Here is an 18,884-nt window from a genome sequence, read left to right on the forward strand (position 1 = left end):
CTGATTGGTTGCCATTCATAAGATTGTGATTGGGGATGGAGTTGACTTGCGGGGAGGAGGGAGGGAAGAGAGAGACCAATGTTGGCTGCAGACCAGGGCATTGAAATGAGGACAGTGGGTTTAACACAGCAGGCCGAGTGACTTTCAAGAATTAAATCTTGGACTGAAGCTTTGTTAAAGGCCAGAAGCCCCAGGAATATCTGACATAAAAGTACTAAATCAGAATAGCAACATTTTTGAAGCGACAATTGTTTTCATTGCGCGCATAAGCGCAAATATAACTGTCAGTTTTTTCTGCAGAACTCATAAATCAGATCGCTCAGTGGAGCTGGCAGGTTTTTTTAACAAAAGATGGAGTTTTATGTGGCTGAAAGGACATTGAAAGGGTAATAGATTCTGCTAAATTAAAAATTATGAAAAACAGTGCAATGTTGGAGTTCGGGGCTAGTTGTCACACGCCACTTTTATAGGAGTGTTTAGGTCTGTATAGGTAAATGCTGCAAAGTCTTGGTTGAACAGAGCTATTGAACACCATTTTTTTGCACTATTTATTGACTTACAGGCAGGGTATCTCTTTTGATTCAGAAACATTTTTAGTTATGCTGGTTAGAAGTCTCCTCACATTCTGATAGCAATCACTATGTTAAGTTGTTTAAATGTATTTGTAGAAATGTCATCTGTGAAAGGTGTATGACAAAAAAATGTTTGACCAATCATAGATCTCGGTCTGAACGGATATTGCCTTTTTTGTCCCTCATCCGTAAGCGTAATTTGAATGCCACCCCGCAGCCTGTTCACACAGACACCATACGTCATCGGCGTGTTTATGTGCCCTTACCTCCCGTCTGTAAACAGAGGGAGAATGGCAAATTTCTTGCTGAATTGACAACCTGCACAGGAGCCACAAAACAAAAGACACTATTAAAACAACAACAGCAAAAATTGCCTGGATCAGCAAAGAGCAAAAACCCAAATTAACATCAGAAAACTTTACTGCTTTACCACGAGATGCAAACAGCTGCAGGTGGCAAAGGGTCTGAAAGGGTCTATTTTGGTAAGGTAGGTACGCGATGTGTCTGTATTGAGATAAATCCAGATATTATACTTTGATGAAACATTGTGTTGCTTATGCAACTTGTGTTCGTTTACGGATTAGCGTAAAGATATAGTCACTACGTCTACACAACCAAAAGTGTGCTTTAACTAATTCTGATGTTGTTTATGTTGGTTAATTTGGCAATGTTATTCACTTTGTACTGCAAAGTTTCCTCACTGGTGAATGAGAAATGAGATGTGAGCGTCTGATCTGTGCGTGTTCATGTGTTTTGAAAAAGGCGTGACTTTGGATGAAGATTTGAATGGAGGGTGGGATCGTGATTTCATTGCTTGTCGGCTACTGTTAGCATTTTTTAAAATGTGATACCCTACCTTTAAATTGGGTCATGTTGTCACAATAAATATAGGGCAATTGGTCGCAATGAAACCTAACATTATTCAACACAACCTGGCAAATGATGAACGGCAAACTAGAAAAGGTAGCATACCCAAACAGCAAGCCATTGTTTTAGCCAACACATATTGTAAATAATAAATTGAGACTTGAGTCTGTGAAAATGCAGATGAAGTCATTGTTTGTGATTTACTTAACTTCATATAAAATATCTGTGAAAAATATCCTTGATATATTTAATACTGACCGAGTAAGGTCATGTCAAAGATTGTGACATGATAAATTAATGTAAAATCAATGATTGAAGTCAAACTTTGATGCCCCTAATCTCAATATTCGATTATGAGAATTGTCACAATTGTTTAAATGTCTACAATGTACAAAACAATAGTCATGTCTAGAGCCCGACCGATTTATCGTTTTGCCGATTTTATCGGCCGATATGAGCATGTCGCAGATATATCTGTATCGGCGTATAAGCCGCAGATATGCGCCAATATGAATGTTTGTTACAGAACACATTAAATGCATTTGAAAGATGTAAGTACTTGTTTGTCCAGCAGAGTGCGCCATACTGGTTGCTAATGGCGACCCAGATCACTCACTGTAGTGACACCAGCCAATCCCCCACCCCCTTCACTTCAGTCAGTCAGTCTCTCAGTTCAGGTGGCTGCAGTCACGCAGTGTCTTCTTCACAACATTTTTACACCTGGTATTAAGACGCGCTTTGGTCGATTGGATTATAAATGGACAAGAGAGACGCATTCCCGCTTACATTTGGTGTTTTTAATCCGTCTCTTTGTCGACTTGCGAGTTAAAACGCAAGCGGGAGAAATGACGCGAGACGGAGAAATGACACGTTTAAACTACGCGCAGCCGTGCACTTATATATCACTATATGAGATTACTGCTGCTTGTGTTGTTAGGTAACATGCTCATTTCAGAGCAATTGATTCAATAAGCTCGCGCAACTCTACACCCTTGCTAAATAAAAGAGGCGGAGCGAAGACGCTTTATTTTTATAAAAGTCTAAAGTTTGCACGGAACCCTGGGTTTGTGTTATAAAAACGTTGTGCACAACATTAAACATAGTGTACATTAGTATGTGCTCCGTCAAGCATTGTCTTCGTAACTGTGAGTGGCTAACGTTAACTAATTTGTGAAGAACACAACTTACTGTAAAGCTAATATTAATCAATGACTTCATAAGTTTCTCTTTATAACGTTATTCTCGTCAAAACTGCAAATGATGCAAGTTTTATGTATTTTGTTCTCTTTGTGTTTTAAAGTTATTTATAATAAGTCAAGTTTACTGTTTAGTGCACTGATATCCAACTAATTTTGGATAATAAAGTTTATTGTTAACTTCTTGCCTATAGTACATATCTTTGTCACATCAATATAAGTGTTGGATCACCACATTTGTGAGTGATCACCACATTTGTGAGTGATCATTGCATTGCATTGTATTTATTCATATACAGTATATTATGTTAAAGTATATAGTGTATTCTATGTACAGTACTTTAGTATAATATACTGTAGTATATACTGAACTATAATATACACATAAAGAATATCGGCCGATATATCGTTATCGGTCTTTTTTTACTCCCTAATATCTGTATCGGCATCGGCCCCAAAAAACGCATATCGGTCGGGCTCTAGTCATGTCATGTCTTTAGAACACAGTTTAACCGCCATGTGACAACTGGCCCGATTTCCATAAATCTGAGCAATTATCAAGCCGAACTACGGCAGTCCATTAAGTCCATAGGCCCTATTTTAACAATCTAAGCGCATTGTCTAAAGCGCACAGCACAACGTCTAAATGGGCGTGACAGACTTTGTAAACTGAAAAACTAAGCAGAGGAAGAAAATCCCCAGTTTAAGCTTAATATTAAATAATTGTGTTGTTTTTCACTTGTATTGAAATTAAAACCCGTTTTCTTTTAGTCATGGAAGTAAAAAAGCAGGCTTTTAATTGCTTTAAATGTATGGCTATCCAATATCATCAAAAAATAATTTACAAGTATGTAAGAAAAGGTTTGTACTGTAAAAAATACTTTATTTGTAACAAACAGGAGATAAAGAATTTACAAACGGCTCTCCGCAAGGTTCAGCACTTGGACAGCATCAGTTTTTTTAAGCATTACTTAAAAATGTTTCTCATCTCACCATATCCACAGGTACAGTCATCATATACTATAAATCTGTGAGCTAGCATTAAAAAAAAAACATTTAAAGACAGATGCATTTGTTTAAAGGAAAGCATTTAATTACTTACCAGGCTGCAGGTGAAGCAGCTCTTTACGCCTTCTAACGTCTTATAATTAGTCCTCATTTATATACAAGAGACTCAATAATAATCTTTTACATTCAATCCTTTAATCCTTCATATTTAAAAGCGTTTTTGTTCTGCTGAGCATTCATGTATGAGTTAAGCAAACCCGCGTTGTCGTCCCGTTTAGGCGCATATTACTAATGCGATCTTTAAATAACAAAAAAAACATATTGTGCCATTGACTTTAGACTTTAGACCAGGTTTTTGTTGGTCAATGGCGTCGTCTATTTTAGTTGCCTCAAAATAGCAACGCGCCAACAATGCGCCTGAACACACCTCGTTTTCAGACCAGAACCCCCATGGGCGCAAAAGGGGGTGCAAATGCATTTGCTATTTAAAAGACGTGGCGCTAAACGTGTAAATTATAATTGCGCTGCAGTGCACCGGGTGTAAGATAGACCCCCATATGTTTCATTCACTTATTATATCAAATTGCTTACATTTCGCAAACAGAGCTTCTTGTGTGTACAGTATGCAGTGTGAGGATAAGTGTCACCGTGGATAAGTGGTGAAGATGAGAGTGTATTCAATAGGTTCTGACTTTCCGAACTAGAAAGAGCCAAGGTGGAGATGGCAAATACAGCTTTTCATTTCATCCGTGCTTTGATGTGCTATATGAGGTAGATCAAAGACCACACCAATATACTGTAGCTTTCCTAAGGCACATATATTGGGAGAACTTCCAGTCAATGTATAAGGAAAAGAATAAACAAATACGTTTGCACCATGCCAAAATGTACATTTATTTATTTGTTTTTTATTTATTTATGTATATTATTAGATATTATATGTCTTTACACAGATTCGAAGCTTAGATATATTGTGAAAAGGTGGTCATATGGGTTAAAGGGATCGTTCAACCAAAAAATAAAAATCATTTGGTCAGCCTCAAGCTTTTTACAAACTTGTAAAAAAATTGTTCTGCTGAACACAAGGGAATTATTTGATATTTTGAACAATGTTGGTAAGATATTTGAAAAGTTTTTGAGCACTTTTTGACTTTTTTCTTTCCTACAATGGAAGTCAAAGCTGGCCCTTTTTCAACATGATCTCACGGCAAGTCGTGTTATGGTCACAAAAAAGTGATAAATTGATTTGTGTCGAAATTCAGCTTTTTTCATGCCTTGAGCTCAAATGTTTTTTTTTGTCACTAAAGATTTCTATAAAAAGTTTTTCATGTCCGTGGCAAGACTTTCTTTTTTGTGTCATTTTATATATTGTTTTTTTTTTTCTATTTTTTAAATTATTGTCGCTTTGGGTTGGGGTTAGATTTGGGGTTTGGGTTAGGATGTACTTTTATATATTGTTTTTTTTTTCTGTTTTAAAAACTATTCTCATTTATTTTGTGCCATAGACACAAAAAAATGATTATAAAATGGCTCGTTCTGGTTCTTCATTCTGATTGGTTGAAACGCGTTCTAAGCCATGATAAAATACCCCGGTAAACCCACGGTTCAGCCCGCATCACGAGTATCATTGCGCCACTGTTGCTGTGTACTGATTTATGAAAATAAACACCACAGTCTTTAATCATTTTTTAATTTTTCTACATTTGCACAATTATGGCGATATCCAGATAAATGTCAATAAATAAAACATTTCGTCAATAAAGAGAAAACATTCTCTGAAGTTTTTTTTGTCTTATTGATATTTCCGCTATTATCCACAAGATGGCAATCTTACCCAACTTAAACACTGAGGCATTCACTCGACACAACAGCGTTGTGGTGGATTTAGCGTGACGTGTGTTTTGATCAGGCTCTGAATCTGATCTCTTACAAAGTTCTTCACAAAAATGGAATTATCTCCACATTTAGCTGAAAATTTGAGAGGTGATAACTGATAAGACAACAAATGAAGGTAGGATGAAACGTTTTTTGATGTTGTTGAAAAGCGGATGGACTGTTCTTTCATTTGATATTTTATTTTTATTATGTTTATTTAAAGAAGATAATTTTTCTGTAAGACATTCAACTAAAACTGGGTGGCAACTTAAAAAAACGCTGATGGGGAAAAAGTTAAGCATGCTTCCAAGCATATTTGATCATCACTTCAACAGTTGCACGATATAAATGTTAATGTATAAATTAGATGAATGTTGATTTATAAAACTAAACACGACAGTCTTAAATCATATTTTAATTGTGTCTTTGCTGCATCTATGTTGGTTGGGAACTGCGCTCTGTTTCAGTCACACTTGATTCTGAAGAACTACTTTGTTTGGCGGAAGAGTAACATTTATACTAATATAATTACAATTTATTTGTGTTTTATTTTATAAAACCCCGCTAACGTATGCATATGAAGTAACCGTTTTATAAACGCAATAAACCCCTCGAAGCGTTGGGCCACCAGTGCATTCCACAACAGCCAAGGGGGTCCAGGCACTCCGCTTCGCGTCGTGCCTAACAACGCCCCCTAGCTGCTACAAAATGCACTGGCAACCCACCGCCTCTTGGGGTTTATTGCTTTAATAACATTTTTATGACTATATCACAACTTTCCGTGAGATCAGTCTGTCCTTTTCTTGCTTGATTACTTGAGCTTCATGTGTGTTAAGCTAATACAAGCAGTGGCGGATGCAGAACGTGACATATGGGTGGGCATGGATTAAGTCCGGGTGGGCCTGAATCTATGGGTGTCACTTTTGAATAAGAAACTATAACAAGTCTATAAAATTCGTCAAAACTTCAGAACACTAATTTAAACAGCATACACACACACCCGAACTGCACGTCACATTTTTGACATTATTGATACTTTAAATTGTAATGCAACGTGACATTTATTAAGCCTTTTTGGTAAAAAAAAATATTGGGCTCTCATAGCCTACAAAAAAGAACCTGCACACAGTGACAGGAAATATAAATGAACCCAAAAGAAACCTTATACTTTTTTAAATAACCTATTAAAGTGTTTAAATAAATACGGCTACTACATGCTTAAAATGAAGCTTCTAACATCATATTCTCTTCATGCAAATCACTAAAAATATATTTTCGTTCTCACATATTTAAGTTAACTTACTAAATAAAGAAAGAAAAAGGGAATTGCTAGAATAATGTTAGACTCTGGGGTTAAACGAAATGACAAATAAATAAACATTTAATATACTTTTTGATGAGCACAAGAGCAAGCCTACTCGTGAAGAGTGGAGCCGAGGAGCGCGCATATCAGACGTGAACGAAAGGAATAATGGATTTAATGCTTTCACTTCATTGACAGTTTCACTTGTTAGTGAGGATAGTAATGGCTAACAAGATGACGCCGAATTACATACAACATAATTATCTAACTAAATCTGAGAGAATGCAAACACATTACAATATTTTTTCCTCCGCCCGACGGCCAAGGCGCATCATTTTTTTTTAGCCCGACAGGAATTCGCCATAGCCGTAATGGACGTCGGGCAAGCGATTTTGCGAGGTTTGTGTAGTAGAAAGACTTTCTTTAAAGTGAATTTCGTTTTGTATAAATTGTATCTTAATATTAATCAATGTTTGATCAAACAATTGCCTCGATTTAATAAATAAGAAGCAAACCAAGAACGTCTGTGGTGTGGATTGAAGTGAATTTCCGCAGCCTACGTCTTTCTGCTTTAATGCATTTCTTAAATTAATGTCTCAATTACACAGTAGGCTTATAGGTTGTTATGATAGGCTATTTGTTGCTTAAAAGCAATAGGCTATATTGTATAAAGTGTAGCAAAAAACGTGGCGGGACTTATAGTGCTGAGTTATGGCTCTCGGTAGGCTATCAAACAACATCACTGTGATCAGATGTTTTCTTTCTATTTTTTACCCCGCTGTCATATTTGTTGTGTGTTTATGTTATTGAGAGGAAAGCGCGTAGCACATATTTATAACGTGTTGTTATTCAAAATACGTTTTCTACTTGCTTGCAAAAAAAGTTCTCAAAGTGATCATGGCTGAAAGCTGCTCGGGAATATTTCATTATAACGCAACATTCAACTGCTTTAATAGTTTTTAAATAGTTATCAGGCTTACTTACAATTTTACTGTTTTTACACCACATAAAGTAGTATACATGTCTAACTATACAGAGTAGTATTTTTTACATTTCTGATTGGGCGGGCCAGCTGTCAATCTGGGCGGGCCCAGGCCCGCCCAGGCCCGCCCATAGCTCCGCGCCTGAATACAAGGTTTTTTTATTTTTGGGGGTGAACTATTCCTTTAAGAGGTAATTTAATTTGATCATAATAGCTTTACAACTGCATGCATTTTCTTGAATCTGTCCATATTTTACAAGAACGCTTGTGTGTCTTTTGAGGCAAATAATTACTAATTGGCATAAATCAGTTGCTTCAAGGATGCTAATTTACAACATATTTCAATCTTCACTTCAAATGGACCTTGGTCTATTTCCATTGCTCTGATTTAAAACATTGATACATTCTTTACAGGTTATGAAATTCAGTAGGCCTCAAACGAATACTGCATGCTACTGCCTTCCTATCAAATCTGTCAAATTGACAGCTGTAGACTTAAGGCTGTACAATGGCAGCTTTGAAGTAACAGCAGGTAACCAGGTTTTTCTTGATAGCCTTCGCCAAGATCATTGTCAAAACATCTATTAAATGTGTGTGAGTGGTTAGAAACACCATCACTTTAGGGTTTTGGAATAACATTGGATGCGACATATATGGAATGTTAATCTGCTAATTTTAAAGAGCACCTATGGTCTGATTCACAATTTTACATTTCCTTTGGTGTGTAAGTGTGTATTAGTACATGTTAACATTTATGCAAAAGCTACAAACCCCAAAGTAAACAATGAGGCGAGTTATCATTTCCAACGTAAATCTCTTTTCTTGGACTACAACAAACACACGGATTGTAGGCAACAGTTTCCTTCCTGGGCCTGTTGACGTGGATACATTATCATAATTCCTCCCGCTTTGACTCATAGCCTGTAAGTTAACTCCTGTCTGTCACGGTAGGAAAATCCATTGTTTTCCTCCGTGTCATGTTTGTGTGTGTGTGTTGTTCACTTACCCCTGCCATGTGCTCGTTAGAGCAATCCCATTCACCTGTGTGTTGATTGTCTCGCTCCAGCTGTTCATCATTACATCATCTCCATATATACTCACCTGACTTTCTGTTCCCTGCCAGATTCTTATGTTTGCTCAGTCCCCGTGTTGCTTGGTTGTTTCGTGTGGTTTGGATTACGTGTTTCAGTTGGATGTTTATTGTCATCGTCGTCTTCGTGTGGATGTTCCGTGTCAGCCTGGATTTCACCACTGCTCACCACTCCACCAACGTCGCACTCAAAACATCAACTTCCACCGTAGTCATCGTCACCATTGTCCACCACAACACCGGACTGGATTACTTCCGCATTGACTCTGAATACTCTCTCTTTGTTTACATTTAATAAACATTGTTTATATTTCACCTGCATTTGCTTCCGCCTCATGCGTATCATTACAGAAGAATCTGGCCAACATGTAAGCAGCAGGAGATCAACCAAGGTCCGCTTTGGAGGAGTTTCTCCAGCGATCTCTGGCCCGTTTGGATCATCAGGATATAGCCATTGAAGACATGCGGAAGGCCGTCCAGGCAATGGTGGCGAAGGTTTCCGAGCTCTCTCAGCGATCTCATAACATCACGCCTCTCACTGCGCCACCCATACCGCTCGCATCATCATCACCTCCAGGGGGTAGTTTCAACCCGGAACCGAGACTTCCTATCCCGGAGAAGTATTCTGGTGAGCCCAACAATTGCCGTACTTTTCTTTCTCATTGTTCCTTGCATTTCGCCCAACAGCCCCAGTCATTTCTCCTCGAAGAGACGAAAGTGGCCTTCACTCTCTCCCTACTCACAGGCAAGGCTGCCCTCTGGGGGACGGCGGTATGGGAAAACAAGGACAACTGTTGCTCCTCGTTCGCCTCGCTTTCCGAAGAGATGAAGAGGGTTTTCGATTGCTACGTCGTCGGGAAGGAGGCCGCCCGTCTCCTCACAGAACTCAGGCAGGGGGAGTGGTCGGTCTCGGACTATGCCATCGACTTCCGGACCCTGGCGGCGGAGTGCAGGTGGAACGAGGAGGCGCAATGGGATCATTTTCTGCATGGGTTGGCGGATCGGATCCAGCAAGAGATTGTTACGGCGGAGTTACCTACCTCTCTTAATGGGCTGGTGGATTTGGCGATCCGGGTTGACGCACGCCTGTCCATTTCAGCCAGAAGAAGGACTCACGCCACGTCCCAGTTGAGAGGGGAAGATGCAGGTCCATCCAGTGAAGTGTCCGCCGGCGGTCTCTCAGATCCGGAGCCCATGCAGGTGGGTCGAGCTCGGTTACCCCGGGAGGAGAGAATGCGGTGGAGATCCCTGGGACTTTGCATGTACTGTGGCGAGGCGGGTCACCAATGTCAGCGGTGCCCGGTAAAAGGACCACGCCCGAAAGCTAGGCAGAGGCTACTATCGGGCGGGATCTCTGCACAGAAGACCTCTATGACATCTACCTTCCTCCCGGTGAGACTACGGTGGTCCATGAAGTCACACACTGGGCACGTACTTCTGGATTCGGGGGCGGAGGGCAACTTCATCGATAGCTCTCTGGCACGTAAGCTTCAGCTACAGTTCATTCCACTCACCCACCAGATTGAGCCCTTCGCCCTCAATGGACATCCGTTACCCACTATCAAGCACACCACAGCACCCATTACACTCATCTGGGAACCACACTGAGACAATTTCATTTTTCATTACTGACACTGCTCTCGCCCCCATAGTTCATAGGACATCCTTGGCTTCATCTCCATAATCCCAGGATCGACTGGAAATTGGGTTCCGTTATCAGCTGGAGTGAGGAGTGTCATAAGTCCTGTCTTGTCTCTGCTTGTGTTTCTGTGTCTGAGTCTGTGTTTCAGGGGAAAGCAGTGGATTTATCTAACGTGCCCGCGGAGTACCATGACCTGAAGGAGGTGTTCAGTAAGTCGCAGGCTGATTCTCTTCCTCCTCATCGTCCCTATGACTGTGCGATAGACTTATTGCCAGGTACGTTTCCGCCTAAGGGCAAGTTATACTCTCTGTCCGTTCCGGAGATGGAGGCCATGGAGAAATATATTTCTGATTCTCTGGCAACGGGGTTCATTCGTCCTTCCTCTTCTCCAGCGGGGGCAGGGTTCTTTTTTGTGGGGAAGAAGGATGGTTCCTTGCGACCTTGTATTGACTACCGAGGGTTGAACAACATCACGGTAAAGAATACGTATCCTTTGCCGTTGATGTCTTCTGCCTTCGAGAGGTTGCAGGGAGCGTCAATCTTCACTAAATTGGACTTACATAATGCATGTCATTTGGTTCGCATCAGGAAGAGGGATGAATGGAAGACTGCATTTAACACCCCTAGAGGCCATTTTGAGTATTGCGTGATGCCTTTCGGTCTCACGAACTCGCCGGCAGTCTTCCAAGCACTCGTTAATGACGTGTTGCGAGACATGGTAGATCAGTTCATATATGTTTACCTGGATGACATATTGATTTTTTCTTCGTCTCTCCAGGAACATTTGCAACACGTATGACGAGTGCTTCTGTGGTTGCTAGAGAATGGGCTTTTTGTCAAGGCGGAAAAATGCGTTTTTCATGCACAGTCTGTTTCTTTTTTAGGACACATCATTTCGACTGAGGGTGTTCGCATGGATCCTGAGAAAGTTAAGGCTGTGGTAGATTGGCCATCCCCAGAGTCTCGCAAGGCCCTGCAGAGATTTCTGGGGTTCGCCAATTTCTACCGGCGTTTCATTCGCAATTTCAGCCAACTAGTCGCACCTCTGACTGCTTTGACTTCCCCTGGTTTGACGTTCAGGTGGTCAGACGCAGCTGAGGCTGCGTTTGCCAAACTGAAAAGCTGCTTTGTTTCAGCTCCCATTCTCGTTACCCCTGATCGTTCACGTCAATTCATAGTGGAGGTCGACGCGTCAGAGGTGGGGGTAGGAGCAGTGTTGTCCCAGCGCGCATCCTCAGACGGAAAGGTGCATCCTTGCGCGTATTATTCTCATTGTTTATCTCCTGCGGAAGTTAACTATGACATTGGCAATCGAGAGTTGTTGGCAGTCAAGCTAGCACTGGAAGAATGGCGTCACTGGCTTGAAGGGTCGGGTGTACCTTTCATTGTATGGACGGACCATAAGAACCTCGAATACATTAGAACCGCCAAAAGACTTAACTCCAGGCGGGCTCGGTGGGCATTGTTTTTCGGTCGTTTCGATTTTACACTTTCTTACCGGCCGGGTTCCAAAAACATCAAACCCGATGCTTTATCCCGTCTTTTTGAGCGTTCCGATCGTACTGCTACTCCCGAGCCCATTTTACCGGAGAAAATCATTATCTCCGCGCTCAGATGGGAGGTCGAATCAAAGGTGTTAACAGCCTTAGAAGGGGTAACGCCCCCGGCTCGTTGCCCACCGAACCGTTTGTTTGTGCCGGAAGGGTTACGGTCAGACGTCCTCCAGTGGGGTCATGGTTCCAGTGTTGCTTGTCACCCAGGGGTTAGTAGAACTAGGTTTCTAGTCAAGCAACGATTTTGGTGGCCTGGTATGGCTCGTGACGTCCACGACTTCGTCTTGGCTTGTTCGGTTTGCGCTGTTGGTAAGACTTCCAATCGTCCTCCAGATGGGTTACTTTTACCGCTGTCTGTCCCTTCGAGACCCTGGTCCCACATATCGCTAGATTTCATTACCGCCCTCCCACCCTCTAAGGGTAATACGGTGATTTTGACCGTAGTGGACCGGTTCTCGAAGGCGACTCATTTCATTCCCTTGCCCAAATTACCATCAGCCAAGGAAACAGCGGTAGCTGTCATTGACCACGTCTTCCGAATACATGGCCTCCCGACAGACGTGGTCTCTGACAGGGGTCCCCAGTTTGTGTCCAAATTTTGGCGAGAATTCTGCAAATTGCTAGGGGCGACTGTTAGCCTTTCGTCCGGGTTTCATCCCCAGAGCAACGGTCAAACCGAGCGAGCCAATCAGGACGTCGAAAGGGTGTTGCGATGTCTGGTTTCCAAGAATCCTTCGTCCTGGTGTCAGCAACTCTCAATTGTGAAGTACGCACACAATTCTCTGCCGGTGTCATCTACGGGCATGTCTCCATTTAAGTGTAGTTTAGGTTACCAACCACCTAATTGTGTCAGTACTGAGTCCGAGGTGTCGGTCCCCTCCGCACACGCACTAGTCCAGAGGTGTCACCGCACCTGGACCAGGGCTCGCAGAGCCTTGCTCCAGGCGAGGTCGCGCACCAAGGCCAAGGCCGATCGCCAACGGTCGAAGCCTCCCCGATACGTCGTCGGTCAAAGAGTGTGGCTTTCAACCCAGAACATTCCGCTGCGTTCCGTTTCGAATAAGCTTGCTCCCAAATTTATTGGCCCGTTTTCTGTTACCAAAATCATTAATCCGGTAACAGTGCCTCTTAGCCTTCCTCCTGCGTACAGGAGGGTTCACCCCGTCTTTCATGTTTCCAAAATTAAACCGGTGATTTTTTCCCGTCTTAATCCGCCTGCCCCGGTTCCCCCTCCGCCTCGTATTGTTAATGGGGAGACCACATATTCGGTTAACCGTATTCTGGACTCCAGACGGAGGGGACGCGGATTTCAGTACTTGGTGGATTGGGAAGGTTACGGTCCGGAGGAGAGAAGGTGGGTTCCTGCTCGGGACATACTGGATCACCGCCTTATTGATGATTACAATCAACAGGTAAAGCAGGCTGGGAACGTCGAGGGGCGTTCCTAGGGGAGGGGGTACTGTCACGGTAGGAAAATCCATTGTTTTCCTCCGTGTCATGTTTGTGTGTGTGTGTTGTTCACTTACCCCTGCCATGTGCTCGTTAGAGCAATCCCATTCACCTGTGTGTTGATTGTCTCGCTCCAGCTGTTCATCATTACATCATCTCCATATATACTCACCTGACTTTCTGTTCCCTGCCAGATTCTTATGTTTGCTCAGTCCCCATGTTGCTTGGTTGTTTCGTGTGCTTTGGATTACGTGTTTCAGTTGGATGTTTATTGTCGTCGTCGTCTTCGTGTGGATGTTCCGTGTCAGCCTGGATTTCACCACTGCTCACCACTCCACCAACGTCGCACTCAAAACATCAACTTCCACCGTAGTCATCGTCACCATTGCCCACCACAACACCGGACTGGATTACTTCCGCATTGACTCTGAATACTCTCTCTTTGTTTACATTTAATAAACATTGTTTATATTTCACCTGCATTTGCTTCCGCCTCATGCGTATCATTACACTGTCAGCATTGCATTATGAACGAATCTTTCAAACATGGTAAGAAGCGTCACATTTCCGGCTGATGTTAGAGGTATTCAGGCCAATCAAAACTTACAGATTAGCTGTACACAGCGCTTTTCAATTCAATGAGCTTTGAACAAAATCAAAGCGTTTGAAGAAGGCAGGATATCTGGAGCAAAAAAATTTATGGTATGTGGAAAATAATGTTTTTTACCATAAATCACATGAACACATTGTATTATACCAAATGCACAAAATAATGTTGTCTTTTAGCAATGAAACGGGTGCACTTTAGATTCATCCCCACCCTTATACTGTATTGGACCTGATAGCATGGCTGCTTGACAATGTGTTGCTGGTCATTTTTGTACATTTTTGTACATTTTTGTACATTTTTAGGCCACCACCAGACTTGTTGTTTTAGAAGTTTCAATGTCCATCCATATTTATTTTTCAATCTATTTTATTAAGATACAAACAGAAAATACAAGAAATGTGTACAAAAAAACATTAAAATTTCAGTGTCTTCTTTAGGCATTGTTGGTATTTAGTGTAACCTCTCTTGGCACTAAACACATCTTGAGCGTTTTTGAGCAAAATGAAGTAAAACGATTAATTTCTTTAAAATTAGAAATTAGGATTTAATTTAATTTAGGTTTAAGAGATCCTGCAGTTTACTGCTATTGCTCAAGTGGAAGGGGAGTTTACTCTAAAAACTTCACACATAAGTTTACATTTTATACAGTTTTTAATACTATATACACATTTCCTGTATTTTCTGTATATATTCTATTAAATAAACTGAGAAACAATTATATATGATCACTATTACATTGCAAAAACAACAAATCTAATTGTGGCATGGTGGCCTAAGACTTTTGCACAGTACTGTATATATCGTATATACTAAAGTTGGCTGTTCAGAGGCACAAAACCTTCATAATAGTTATGACCCATTTAAGACTTGCTTTCTAAGTTATGAGATCTATCTGTGTTTTTCCTTTATTTGTAGGAAATAATTTTAATGAAATTAAATGTAAAAATAGTATGGTTGAAATATATTATCCACTCACATGGACCTTGCATGCTTGCCTTTAATATTTCACGCTGAACAGATCGTGCATCGGAGCTCCGTCGAGTTCTTCGTCTAAAAGCCTTTTTTACTATCTTATTCCTATTTATATATTAAGTTTTACCTAGGAATACTTTACCGTGAGGATTATTGAGCAGTACTACCACGTGAAACTATTTATCACTAATAAACACCCACAGTGTTAGCATATAGCCCGCTAGCTTCAACAAACGCTGCCGACTGAAGCTAGCATTTTCCGATCTAATGGCGGATTCATCTGATATATGCTTTTCTGACCTGTCCTCGCCTGAGCGGGAAGCTACGAAGGAGTTGATCGGTTTGAGCAGATCCAACGCGAGCTACAGTGCCCACTTCACCATGTCTCCGGACGTCCACAAGCGACCGAGGAATGCGACAAACGAGTACTCCACGCGATGCAGCTTTACGGACCGTAAGCGAGTGAACGGAGACGCCATTGCCCAACATGAAAGCGATCGGGAAGCTGTGGAGGAGCCGCTGCCCGGCCTTCGCAGATTCAGCATGCCCAACATCACCCTGGACCCAGACGTTCGCAGGCGACTGAGGCGTACCACAACCAAACCCCCAACGCGATGCAGCTCCGCGGAGCGCGTTCGGGTAAACAAAGACGCCATCGCCCAGCATGAAAGCGGTAAGACTCCGCTTGTTATTGTAACATGTACTACTTGCTACATGTATAGTTTAGCTTCTGCCGTTAGCATAGATGGGTTTACATGCACTAAGTGTATTGAAGTATTAAGATTAACTGAGAAGGTTGCTGAACTAGAATCGCGCATCCGAACGCTAGTTGAGGATAGCAAAACCGCTAATGTTACTGTTGTAAATACTGTATCGAGCGAAAAGACTAATGGCTCGGTTCCGACATCAGATGCTAATGTAAACATTACAAACAATGTATCGAGCGCACATAGTGTTCCGACATCAGATGCTAATGTAAACATTATAAATACTGTATCGAGCGCGCATAGTGTTTATCATAATACACATGGCTCGGTTCCGACATCAGAGTCAAGTCGGCGGTCTAACTGGGTGACTGTCAGGCGGCATAGTCATATACGGCGTCCATCTAAGACCCATAACGTTACAGTACTTTCTAACAGATTCGATCCCCTAAGGAATACACTAGCTGAAACACCTGTTAAAAGTGCCCTGGTCATTGGAGATTCTATACTCAGGAACACTAACATTGAGGCACCAAACACCCTAGTCGACTGTATACCGGGAGCCAGAACGTCTGACATTAGATCCAAACTTAAAGTGCTGGCTAATGCTAAACGGAAGTTTTCTAAGATTGTTATTCACGCCGGAACAAATGACACCAGACTCCGACACTCGGAAATCACCAAAGATAATATTAAGGAGATGTGTGAAATTGCAAAAACAATGTCAGACAATGTAATATGCTCTGGTCCCCTCCCCGCCTACCGGGGAGATGAAACACATAGTAGATTAGTGTCTCTCAATGGCTGGATGTCAAAGTGGTGCCCTCAGCATAATGTAGGGTTTATAGACAATTGGAAGCATTTCTGGGGTAGACCATTTCTCCTAACCCGAGATGGCCTTCATCCGACATCAGAAGGAAGTGCTATACTCACCAGAAATCTGATTAATATTCTTAATTCTGATATAGTATGACTATCCAGGGCCCAGGTCAGGAAACAGACGGATCAGCTTAACTGTCCGTCTGTTAGCTGGCATGATATGTCTAGATCACATATATCCCAGAACTTCGAGTCGATCTTACCAGAATATCAACACATTTCAACTGTATCTGTTCCCCGAACAAGCAAATACAGAGCACCGCTTGCCACATCACGTACAAATTTGACCAACATAAAATTAGAAAACAATACATTACAAGATGAACCTCGAATGTTAAAATTCGGCCTTCTTAACATTAGATCGCTTACCAATAAAGAACCTATTGTTAATGAAATAATTAATGACCAAAACTTAGATGCACTCTGTTTAACAGAAACCTGGCTTAAAGCAGACGACTACATTAGTTTAAACGAATCCACCCCACAAGACTATTATTATAAACACGAACCTAGGTTAAAGGGGAGAGGGGGTGGTGTAGCTACAATATACAACAAAATTTTTAAAGTAAACCAAAAATCTGAACTAAAATTTAAATCATTTGAACTAATGCTGTTAAATATGGAAATAACTGATCGTAACCACAAACAGCTCTCTTTTGCCTTAGCTACAATCTATAGACCTCCGGGCCACCATGCAGATTTCCTTAAAGAAATAGCAGATTTTCTGTCTGAGCTTGTAGTCACTGTAGATAAAGCTCTTATCGTTGGTGATTTTAATATTCATGTGGATAACCATAAAGATGCATTAGGACGTGCGTTTATGGACGTTCTAAATTCTCTCAATATTAGACAAAACGTGACAGGGCCAACGCATACTCGTAAGCACACATTAGACTTAATTCTGTCACTCGGGCTTAATATTAATGACATCAAAATATCACCTCAGAGTGATGCAGTTTCTGACCATTACCTTGTGTCATACACTGTACTTCTAGATAGGATCACTCAATCCACAATCATGCTACAGATTAGCCAGAACAATAATTTCCACCACTAAAGATAGCTTTATTAGCACTCTTCCAGACCTGTCCCAAATTAAACATGCAGATAACTGTGATGATCTAGATATTGTAATAGAAAACCTAAACAATGTCTGTTCTAACACATTGGATGCCGTTGCTCCCATTCGAAAAAAGAGAATCAAAGAAAAGCCGCCAGCTCCATGGTATGATCATCACACCGCAGCTCTTAAAAAGGCAACTAGGAAAATGGAAAGAAATTATAGAAGCACAAAATTAGAAGTATGGCGTGCAGCATGGAAAGATTCAATTCAATTCAGTTCAATTCAATTTTATTTATATAGCGCTTTTCACAATACTCAATTGTTTCAAAGCAGCTTTACATTAATAGAAGCAGTAAAAGCACAGAAAAATGACAGATAGCACAACATAATACACAATAGCATAAGCTGTCAAATTTGCTGAGGCTATGACTCGACATTATGAACGAGCGTATTACTAATGTAACTTCTTGTATAAGAAGCTAAATTAAGCCCAAGCAGGCTACCTCCCGGGGGTAAAAAACCCCATAGGATAAAAAAAAACAAAACCCCCTGGTTGTTTAGCCGAGGAAAAATAAAAAATAAAAAGTCCTAGGAGGGAAAAACCCTTGGGAGATATATATGTATATAAACACATATAAACGGATAAGGAGATTAAGCGGGGATTAAGCGGAGATTAAGCGGGTTCTGCCCCGGTGGTCGTTGGTCAGGCATCAGCTGGGCATCACAGTGATGGACGACCAGTAGATCAGAGGTGAGTCGACTTTCACATCTACCGGAACTGGGTCTGTTTGTCCCATTGTCCTCAGGGTCGAGGACAGGACAGGAAGAGAAAAACAAAATCATATTAGCGTAGGGGCCGTTCACATGTAATGCAAGTGTCACACAGTGATGTGGTTTAATCAGCTTAGTTTCAGACAGACTAACTATTGCGGCATAATTATATTATCCACAGTTGAGGACTTTGCAAATTGGGGGCCCACTGCGACGGTATATATGGTAACTAAGGGTCACCTTCTGATTTTTAATATAAAGAGAAAATGGAACCTATCGACCCGTTTGACTAAGGCCTGTAACCCCACTGTCGTCGTTAATGCAGGTTCAGTGGCAAACGGGTCTATT

Source organism: Misgurnus anguillicaudatus, chromosome 2 (genome assembly GCF_027580225.2).
Source record: "Misgurnus anguillicaudatus chromosome 2, ASM2758022v2, whole genome shotgun sequence".
NCBI classification, from domain to species: Eukaryota; Metazoa; Chordata; class Actinopteri; order Cypriniformes; family Cobitidae; genus Misgurnus; species Misgurnus anguillicaudatus.